The 9875-nt window shown below is 44.6% G+C and overlaps 1 long non-coding RNA gene across 1 annotated transcript; it reads left to right on the top strand.

Annotated features, from left to right (window-relative positions):
• The first annotated feature begins 2309 nt into the window (after positions 1–2309).
• LOC138472237 (uncharacterized) lies at positions 2310–9280 on the top strand. The gene is made up of 4 exons (XR_011268577.1): positions 2310–2392; positions 5924–5976; positions 7482–7645; positions 8875–9280. It is a non-coding gene; the product is annotated as an uncharacterized lncRNA (long non-coding RNA).
• Positions 9281–9875: the final 595 nt, after the last annotated feature.

The raw sequence follows: 9875 nt of genomic DNA, 5'->3' as shown, positions 1-9875 counted from the left end.
TCCTCCCGGCCCATGAGGTTGTGTGGTGGGTCTGGGTGATCGATTTGCTTGTGTTAAATGCCAAGTGTGGTATATCAGGAGAGCCACTGGTGAAGCCCAGGAGGAGAGTAGTCTGAACCCAGAATTTTCACTTGTGTGGTTCCCTGCACTGGAAAGGGAGATATCAGGACCATATGGGAGGCAAGGAAACATTTGAGCAATACCATGATTGAGGCCTTTTTAGAATTGTGTTCCCTACAAAATAATTCACTTCCAGGTACCTCAAATTTTGTCAGCCTAGAAACAGCAAGATCTAAATGATTTTCCCATGATAAGACGTTTTAGGCAAGTGGCGAAATCAGGACTGGAGTCCAGTCTTGCAATTGAAGTACTTAACCACATATCTACCCATCTGCAGTTTGTGGACATGGTTGGGTTTTGATGGAGATGACTTAAAAAGTATGCAAATCACATGATAAAGCAAGCTGACAAACATAACCTTTGTGATATTTTTCCTCATATGTTGTCACTTGTGATTTGTGCGACTCCTGCACCAGATGTGATACTTTAGACTCTTAGTTATTTAAATCATGAATGGTTTTATTTTTCATGTATTATTTTCATACATTCCAGTCATCTAAGTTTACATGAAAACACTTTTATTCTGCCAACACGTGTTTCACCACAGCTTTTAGCCGTGGTTCCTCAGGAGAGATTCCTTTCTTTTTTTCTGAAAAATAGTCGTTTTTTGATTTCAAAACTTGAAAAGTGGGTTTCTTTTATGCCAAATTGATAAATCTTAATCTTCTTGTTATTTGCCAGGTCCGATTGCCTTAAGCATGCTCGCCGGGATCACCTTTGTGATAATAAGGTCACCTACTTTTAGTCATTGTTTGATGGAGGCATGCAGCTGGTTAATAAAGAGGATTTCATTTAACTGTGCTGCTCATAACAAAGCAAGTTTTTTTCTTCTCCCCTTAATTGCACTGGTAAAACTGCAGAATCGCCGTCAGGCCTATTTGCTGTGTCTGAACTGTTAAATGTATATTACACACTTACTTGTCTCAGAATTTCAAGGGCACTGAGCGACTTTTGTTTTTTCACCATGTTCCCACCCTCCTTGAGCACTTCCCGGTGTATAGGCGCTATATAAATAAACAATACAATACAATAGATGGTCAGCCAGAGGGAGCTGAAACATTAAATCCCCACTGAAAAGCTACAATTCCTTCTTTTTATTGTAACATAGTGTGTGTGTGTGTGTTCTCTATGTTTATGATATTGTCTCTTTTGAGACGCACCCACACTGTTTATGTGTGCTTGCTTTTTTTGGATTATTTTGATGGGAGTCAGGGGCTTGTTTCAGAAAGAGATGCAGCTTGTTTTTTCCTTCTGACCGGAAACACGTATAAATAACACATCATTATCATTATCTGTGGGCACACGTCCTGATCTGCATGTAATGGCACTGCCTCTGTGAGCACCCAGGGCGCATCTGCGAGCACATACTAACGCTCTAACTGCTAACTTACTCCCAGACCCTACCTCTTTTGACCATCAAAACCCTTATTACTCTTCCGATCTCCCACTTCATCTTCGTCCTCTTGACCTCTCTAATTGCCCCTCTCTGTCCATTTGTACTCGAATCTAAAGCCTGCATATATATATATCCTGCATTACATCCTCCAGGGATTTCTTTGTGACGGCTCTATCAAGCAATAGCATCAAACTTCACACTGTAAACGCCTGCCAGTGCAATTTCTAAACAGTCTTCTGAGATGTAATGCCTTAATCAGAGTTGTAAAAGCTAATCTGGTTTAACAAAAATGTCTTAGCCAAGTGTGCCTTCAGCCACTTGATTTATAAGAAGCTTGCATGTTTGCGCTGAAGTCCTGTTAAAACGCGTATTGACAAAGACAAGAGTTTTTGGCTTTTTTATAGGCATTATATAGATAATTTTCTCACATTAATATCATATTTCCGTTTACTTACACTATATTGGATGAAATAGTTGCACGTTGTTAGGCAATGTGGCACAACACAAGGCAAGACACCAACGGACCGCAAAAGCGCAAGCTATTTTGGTGAATGGTGAAATGATATGATTATTCCAAGTGTCAGAAAAATAAAATGCATTTTATTAAGTCATTTTTTATTGTAATATGGTATGTCTATGTTTTCTATATGTTTATGAAAAATTGTGCTATGTTGCTTACTTTTGAAACCCATCCAAAGCGTTTCTGGTGCTTTCTTTTTCTGCTTTTTTGGATGGGAGTTAGTTTGTTTTGGGCTTTTTTCGGAAGGACATGCGGCTTGTTGTTCCATTCCGACTTCCGGCCTGGCAACAATTGCAGCAATGGCGAATGATGAGGAATCGAGCGTGGGCCGGCGCTTGAACATCACAAGCCTTAAGGTAAGGATCGGGGTGTTGAGCACCTTTCTAGGCTCGTTTATTTCATAGCTATTGCACGTGTCTCTCCGCACACGAGGCTAGCTTGATTTATGAGCTGGCCTTTTAATCCAGTCACCATGTGTGCCTTCTAGTTTACAAGCTGCACTCCCCTGGAGATCCCGTTCTCTCCAAAGTAGGCTATCCAGTTGCTCCTCCTCAGAGGCGTTCTTTCTTTTCCTGTTCCCTGCAGTTTCGCGTTGCAAGTACTCGCTTCCCAGCTCTCTGATTTAGACGCTGTTCCTCCTCAGAGGCGTTCTTCCTTTCTTTTCCAGTTCACTGTAGTCTCGCGTGAAGTGCTCGCTTCCCAGCTCTGATTTAGACGCGTTTTCCCTGCCTTCTCTCCTCTTCCGGCTGCCTTCAAATCAACAAATGAGCTCATAAAGTGCAGCTTTTAAACTAGAAGGGACGACTGGATTAACAGATGTCACATACACGTTTCAGAACAGTCAGGATAGCTGATAATGCATTGACGATTTCAGCAGTATACCTTCAGCATGTAAACAAAGTACATTTTGATCCTCCTTGTATGGGAGACGAGTGGTTAAAAACATCAGGTTCAACTGAACTAACGCACAGACACTTCAAACAGGAAACGAAACAGAATTAGCATTTACCAAAACGCGAGGAAAGTACATTTTCTCGCTGGTTTTGCTAGTTTTTAGCACGCTTCAATACGTCTAGCGGGTTACGGCTATAAGTTGAATAATAGGTGTTATAAAGCATTCTGAGCACTGTATCTTATTGAGCTCATTTGTTGTTTTGAAGGCCTCGGGAAGTGGAGAGAAGGCAGCGAACACGCGTCCAAACCAGAGCTGGGAAGCGAGCACTTGCAACGCGAAACTGCAGGGAAGAGTAAAAGAAAAGAAGAACGCCTCTGAGGAGGAGCGACTGGATTAGCCTACTTTGGAGAGAACGGGATCATCAGGGGAGTGAAGCCTGTAAACTAGAAGGCACACATGGTGACTGGATTAACAGATGGCAAATACACGTTCCAGAACAGTAAGGAAAGCTGATAATGCATTGAAGATTTCAGCAGTATACCTTCAGCCTGTAAACAAAGTACATTTTGATCCCCCTTGTATGGGAGACGAGTGGTTAAAAACATCAGGTTCGACAGAACAAACGCACGTACACTGTACAAACAGGAAACGCAACAGAATTAGCATTTACCAAAACGCGAGGAAAGTACATTTTCTCGCTGGTTTTGCTAGTTTTTAGCACGCTTCAATACATCTAGCGGGTTACGGCTATAAGTTGAATAATAGGTGTTATAAAGCATTCTGAGCACTGTATCTTATTGAGCTCATTTGTTGTTTTGAAGGCCTCGGGAAGTGGAGAGAAGGCAGCGAACACGCGTCCAAACCAGAGCTGGGAAGCGAGCACTTGCAACGCGAAACTGCAGGGAAGAGTAAAAGAAAAGAAGAACGCCTCTGAGGAGGAGCAACTGGATTAGCCTACTTTGGAGAGAACGGGATCATCAGGGGAGTGAAGCCTGTAAACTAGAAGGCACACATGGTGACTGGATTAACAGATGGCAAATACACGTTCCAGAACAGTAAGGAAAGCTGATAATGCATTGAAGATTTCAGCAGTATACCTTCAGCCTGTAAACTAAGTACATTTTGATCCCCCTTGTATGGGAGACGAGTGGTTAAAAACATCAGGTTCGACAGAACAAACGCACGTACACTGTACAAACAGGAAACGAAACAGAATTAGCATTTACCAAAACGCGAGGAAAGTACATTTTCTAGCTGTTTTTGCTAGTTTTTAGCACGTTTCAATACGTCTAGCGGGTTACGGCTATAAGTTGAATAATGGGTGTTATAAAGCATTCTGAGCACTGTGTATCTTTTGGAGCTCATTTGTTGTTTTGAAGGCAGCGGGAAGAGGAGAGAAGGCAGGGAACTCGGGTCTAAATTAGAGGTCCGAGACCAGAAAATCCAGAGTATTCGCTGCAGTGTGTAGGGCCAGAGTTGCAGATTTCGTTAGAGTCCAGGTCAGGAACCTGTAGGTTAATGGAAGAAGAAAGCCGAAGAAGGGAGAGACGTGCCAGCTCAAAGGTACCCTTTGTGTGCTCTAGCTCCCGGCAGGCGCCGTGGAATGGCTGGGCTTTCCTGGGGCGGGTAGGTAACGAAGCGTGCATGGAGCTGAAGAGTTGCTTGTGGATTTCTGTTTTGCTTTTTACATGCTATACCCATCTCCAGATGTAAAAAGCAAAACTGGAAATCACAGCAAACAAAGCGTCCTGGAATTCGCAGAAGGTAATTGTGTCAGCTGCCCGCAACACATTCAAACGCTCGTGCTGTATTGCCGAACCTAATGGTGGCAGTTCTGAACTCTATAGCAAGCAACCCTTCTGCTAGATAATCACGGGACAAAATTATGTTTATGATGTCTCAGTTATGATTGGTTACATCAGGTAATCTTTTTACATCAACGATATCCGACCAAATAAATGATAAGCACCCTTTCCTGTGTCTCCACCAAAGCACACATGTATTTTTAAGCGAGTTAGCCTCCTCCCTAGTTCACGAATTAAGTTTGGGCAAATAGGTCATTTAAACAGTTCTTCTCAATAAGGAATTTATTGATAATCCAATTATTTTGGTGGGGGCTTGTTTTGTTTGAATACAGGCTCTCTAGATGTCTGGTTCATGTACCCTTGAAACAACTACTGCAACACCAGTGCCACTATCCACCCCTGCTTGGTATATTTTCCCGTGGGCACCTCGTTAGAAACTGTAAGAGATGAGTGATTGACCTGCTGACTAGACATTTTGGCAGTTGTACGACAGGCTTATATCTTTTGCCGAGATCAACAATACATGTGCAATTTGCTGGCACTTTATTTTGTACCTCCATATCATTAATCCTTCCCTGGATTGAACTAAAACCAAATTTTGGTTTATTCATTTTAATTGTTTGGCAACAAAAGCAAGGTCCCCCCTTAGAGGTGAGATTGATTCTTGCAAGGCAACACAATTGGCACAAACCCTTTGTTCTAATACAGCTCACTCCCCGCCTAATTGTTCAGTTTGAGTGCCTGTCAACCGCAGTTGCCAGGTTTGTAGGCTGGACACTTCAGCACTGCACTATATAACCTGATATAAACAACTAAAGATGAAATGTCCCATTTCGGTACTGTAAGTCCAAGTCCTAGAGATAACATTTATATTGGTTCTTGGAGTTTAAAACATGCACACCTTTTAATGTTTTCAAAAACACTATTAGAAGAAAATATCCTGTCTTGGTTTTTTGTGTGTGTTGATTTTATGAAAGGCAAATGCCATTTGTCCTGTTCAATTTGGGTGGTTATACAAAGTCAATTTAATGAAATGTGCACTCTGTCCCTGCTTCTGGAGTGCCTCGAGCCTACCTCCTGCTAGCCTTGCCGTGTATCCTGCGCTCCCTCTCGCCTGTCTCTCTGATCTGTTTCTGTATATTGCCCTGCTGCCTGTCCATCTTGCTCCCTCTGGCACGCCGCTGCAGCCTCTCTTCTCATGAGGATCACCTTGCTCCGGGTGTCACTGTCAGCAGCTAGGGTGAGTTACTGCTTCTTCAGACACACCGGCCTCTTGCTTTTTCTTCCGGTTGTGTATCTCATACTCTCTCTTTTCTCCCATATTAGCTCTCTCTGCCTCCAGCTGTCTCCCTGCTGGCTCTCTTTCTGGCAATTGTCGGTCTCTCTCTCTTTCTCCTTCTTTCTCTTTCTGCTGTCTCTACAAGGTTTCTCGTGCAGCCCCTCTCTCCCTCAGTATCTATCCCTCTATGGCCTGCTGTCTCTTCTGCTCTCTCTCTGATACCTGCTGTCGCTTCTGCGCTGTCTCCCTGTGCTGTCTTGCCCCGTCTCTCCTGGTGGCTCCTGCTATCTCTTCTACTCTCTGTCTTCCTGTCTCTTCTGTATTGCTCTACCTCTCCTGGTAGCTTACCCTGTGAGTGATGCCTGCTGTCTCATTTAACTTTTTGTAAGTTGTATGCATAATATTTTTTCTGCCATCTGTCTCATCACACGACATTCCATCTTGAGTGTACCATTTTTTTTTTAAACTATCATTACTGTGTGTGAGATGGCTATCTGCCAGAGTGATTCTGTACACGTCTTCGTGTAACTTGACTCAGATGCATCATATCATCATTATTTTGCATATTTCACCAGCTATGTGTTTTTTAAATCTTTTAATCCCGTTTTATCTTCATGTAATACCAGTTGAGTGATTGGATTGCAAAGTAACAGGCAGCACTAAAGGGTTCAGGATGTTTGCATGTATGAGGTAACGAGTGCCCAGATTACGGGATGTCATGTGAGTGCACTGCTTTCCCTATTTTGCCAACCACTGAAGCCTGAAAAGTAGCTCCACGCAGGCTTGACATGTGGCCAGCTTTGCACCACACCTGTAGATGAAATGGCCTGCTGTTTAGCTGTTTAATCAGTTATCAGTTGAATGGTATCCACTACAGAGTGCAATTTGCTTTCTCACTTTGAGAACATTCAGACATATAATTACTAATTTTGCTACAGCCGGTAAGATAGCTCAGTGGGTTAAGCTCTCCTCCCTCTCCCCCGTCATACCTGATGAGGTCTCTAGACAAGTCCTGGTACCTGTCACCCACCCAAAACTGCCTGCGGGCCACCCCTTGCACTGGGGTACCATACAGTTGCCCCCCCCTCTTTTTCTTCATGCACTTATCAGGCATAACCTGTCTGCTCCCCTAACCCAGCACTTGCCTTAACCCAGCACTTGCCACTTGCTGGCTGCACTGCCACTGTTTGTTGCATAATGTATCTGTTTCTACTCTGCTCCACACTTCCCGCCCCCTCAATGCACTTTTCCCCTTTCCCTCTCCCATGCACTTGCGCGTTCTCAATGTCACTGGGCCTAGTAAGATTGTTGTTTTTGTTCCCCCCTTGCTCAAATAGCATGCATTACTAGTTGCTATTTTTCATAAAGTTTATATCAGCGAATAGTTGAAATTAAATATCTGTTTTCAAATTTAGAAAACTATTTTGTGCCTTGCATTGGGTATTTAACATTTGGGTGTCTTTCAGACCACCGATACCATTCAGTGCTTGGGAAGAGAGGATTTGCAGTTTATTACTGACGACTTGCATGGCAATGATTCGTGCCTTTTTTGATACTGTAGAACTGGACCACGACGGAAAAGATGCGATTATGAAAAAGGATTACTCTGTAACAATTGTATTATCGGGTGGTAAGTTGTTGTGAGTCACTAGTTGATACTATGCCGGCCATCTGAATCTCTCGTAGCTTCTCAAGGTGTATTTCAATAATGCAAGGGGTATTTGTTAAGAATCATATAGGAATGTTTATGATGAGTTGATTTGTGTAGCGCACCACCACCACCACCATTATTACAGTCCCCCGGTGCTCACGTGCCCCAGGACATAGCCCATCGTGAAGAAGACATGAGCAGTGTCTTGAGGGGGGAGCAAGTACAATGGGAGTTTCTGGAGTTAAAGAGGATTTAAAGAGGATTTAAATGTTTGGGGAAATCCAGTAGCAATCCACTTTCAATCCAGATTTTTTTGGTAGGGTTATGTTTTCGATATTATCGGCAGAAGTGCTTTTTCCGAGGCTCGATCACCTTAAAAACGGACAGATGTCACGGTTCAGCGTACTTTACTCAGTACATACACAGCACCTATTTTGCGCTTAGTAAAGGTAAAATACAAAACACAAGGTGGGTGCACGCCTGGTGAGGGGGTTTTCTGGGCTGTGCAGAAGCCCCAGTGCTAGCCAGCAGCGCGGGTATACTAGGACAGATGCGGTGCTTCTGAAATTCAAAGGCTGCATTTCATTTGTGTCAGCCTGGACAGCGGGGATGGCTACTGTTAAACTCTTCAAATGTTAAAGAGCACGTGGACATCTGCCCCTCTCAGGTTGCGGCTCTTAAGTGCCCCTGCAGTCAGGGGCAAGGTGCCTGCCTGCATGGTCCAGGGACGGCTCCAAACCAGGGAGACTTCTCATTATCATGCCCTCCTGACCACCAGACTCAGTGCCCCCTGCCGAGATACTCATCCTCGTGCCCACAATAACACAGCATTCTGTAGGATGTGTTCAACCTGGCAAGATGCCTCTATCAGGGTGTGTATTTTGCGGGCGGCAAGTGGTGCAGTGGCCAGTCTGCCAGCGTGCTGGCTCTGAACCAAGCAGACCGAGTCTAGTCCTAGCTTCTCCACTTCAACTCGGTGTGATCCTTGTCAAATCACTTTCAGATCCTTTTTCTGCCAACATTGGAACTAGTGCCTTGTTTCGAAAAGACCGTTTCTGTGCGCTATGCATGTTTGCTCAGGTTTGCCTTGTGATGTACAAAACAGGTAAAGCCGATCAAAATAATGGCGTGAGGTTGAATTGGAGGGGGCGAAGCTGGTTCTGCTGATATGTGCGCCCACTTGACCTGTTTTTCCTTCCCTCCCACAGCCCCTCCTGTGTTACAGAAGGACTGAACCACCCACCGAGGAGGGAGAGGAGCCATGAAGCTGCTACTGGGTGGTGAGAGCGCTTTCTATTTTAATTCTCCACCAGGGCAAGCATACCTACTATGCGCCCCCTCCCCCAGGGGACAGGAATAACGCACCCAGGGGCAAGGGGTGGGAGTTTCAGAGATGGGGGACGTGGTTACTTCCCTTTTGAACAAACACACACATGTTCATGTCATGCCAGTGTATACATTTGCAAACCAGAAACTAGCCTGCTTCTCGGCGCTTAAGTGATTGGTGTCGCTGAGGGCGTCTCTAAACTCAATAACATTCACACCATCAACCTCAGAATAAGGAAATCCTAAAACGGAGCTCAAGCCAGTTGTTTGAACGTAAATCTCTTTTCACAGGTGCTCAACCAACTGAGCTATTCACCGTGTCTGTCAAATCATGGAGTCTGCTGGCCAATAATACGCATTAGCCGAGTCAGGGCTTTGTTCCAGAGTGGAGCAAGCAACCTCATGCGGCGCCCGTGAACACCACATCAATTCTTGACATAGTGCTCGGCTTGACCTGAAGGGAACTTCAGGGGCGACGCAGCCCCCAAACCCATCCCGTTAAAAGCCCTGCCACTGTATCAGCAGCTGTGATTCTGTATGAGATAAATGAGCCAAACAAGAAAAATGGCTCACAAACAGCTAGACGTCTTTTCCTTTCCGCAGTTTAGGGTTCCTTTCATGGTGTAGTGGGTTAATGCACCTGCTGCAGGTATCCGTCAAACAGGTTGAGAGTCACATCTGCCTGCCTCTACTCTCCGCCCTCTGCAATTTATCCAGAAGGACTGCGAGACTTGTCCTTGGCCTCAAGCCCAGGGATCGTATCTCTCCAGGACTGAAATCTCTGCACTGGCTCGAGGTGGCTGCAAGGATTAAGTTGAACACCCTCTGCATTGTCCACAAGGCCTTCTTGGGCCTGGGGCCGCAATACCTTCAACTTTCTCTT

This window comes from Ambystoma mexicanum, chromosome 8 (assembly GCF_040938575.1).
Source record: "Ambystoma mexicanum isolate Mex_15411 chromosome 8, UKY_AmexF1_1, whole genome shotgun sequence".
NCBI lineage: Eukaryota > Metazoa > Chordata > Amphibia > Caudata > Ambystomatidae > Ambystoma > Ambystoma mexicanum.
This window is presented reverse-complemented; position numbering and strand designations above follow the sequence as displayed.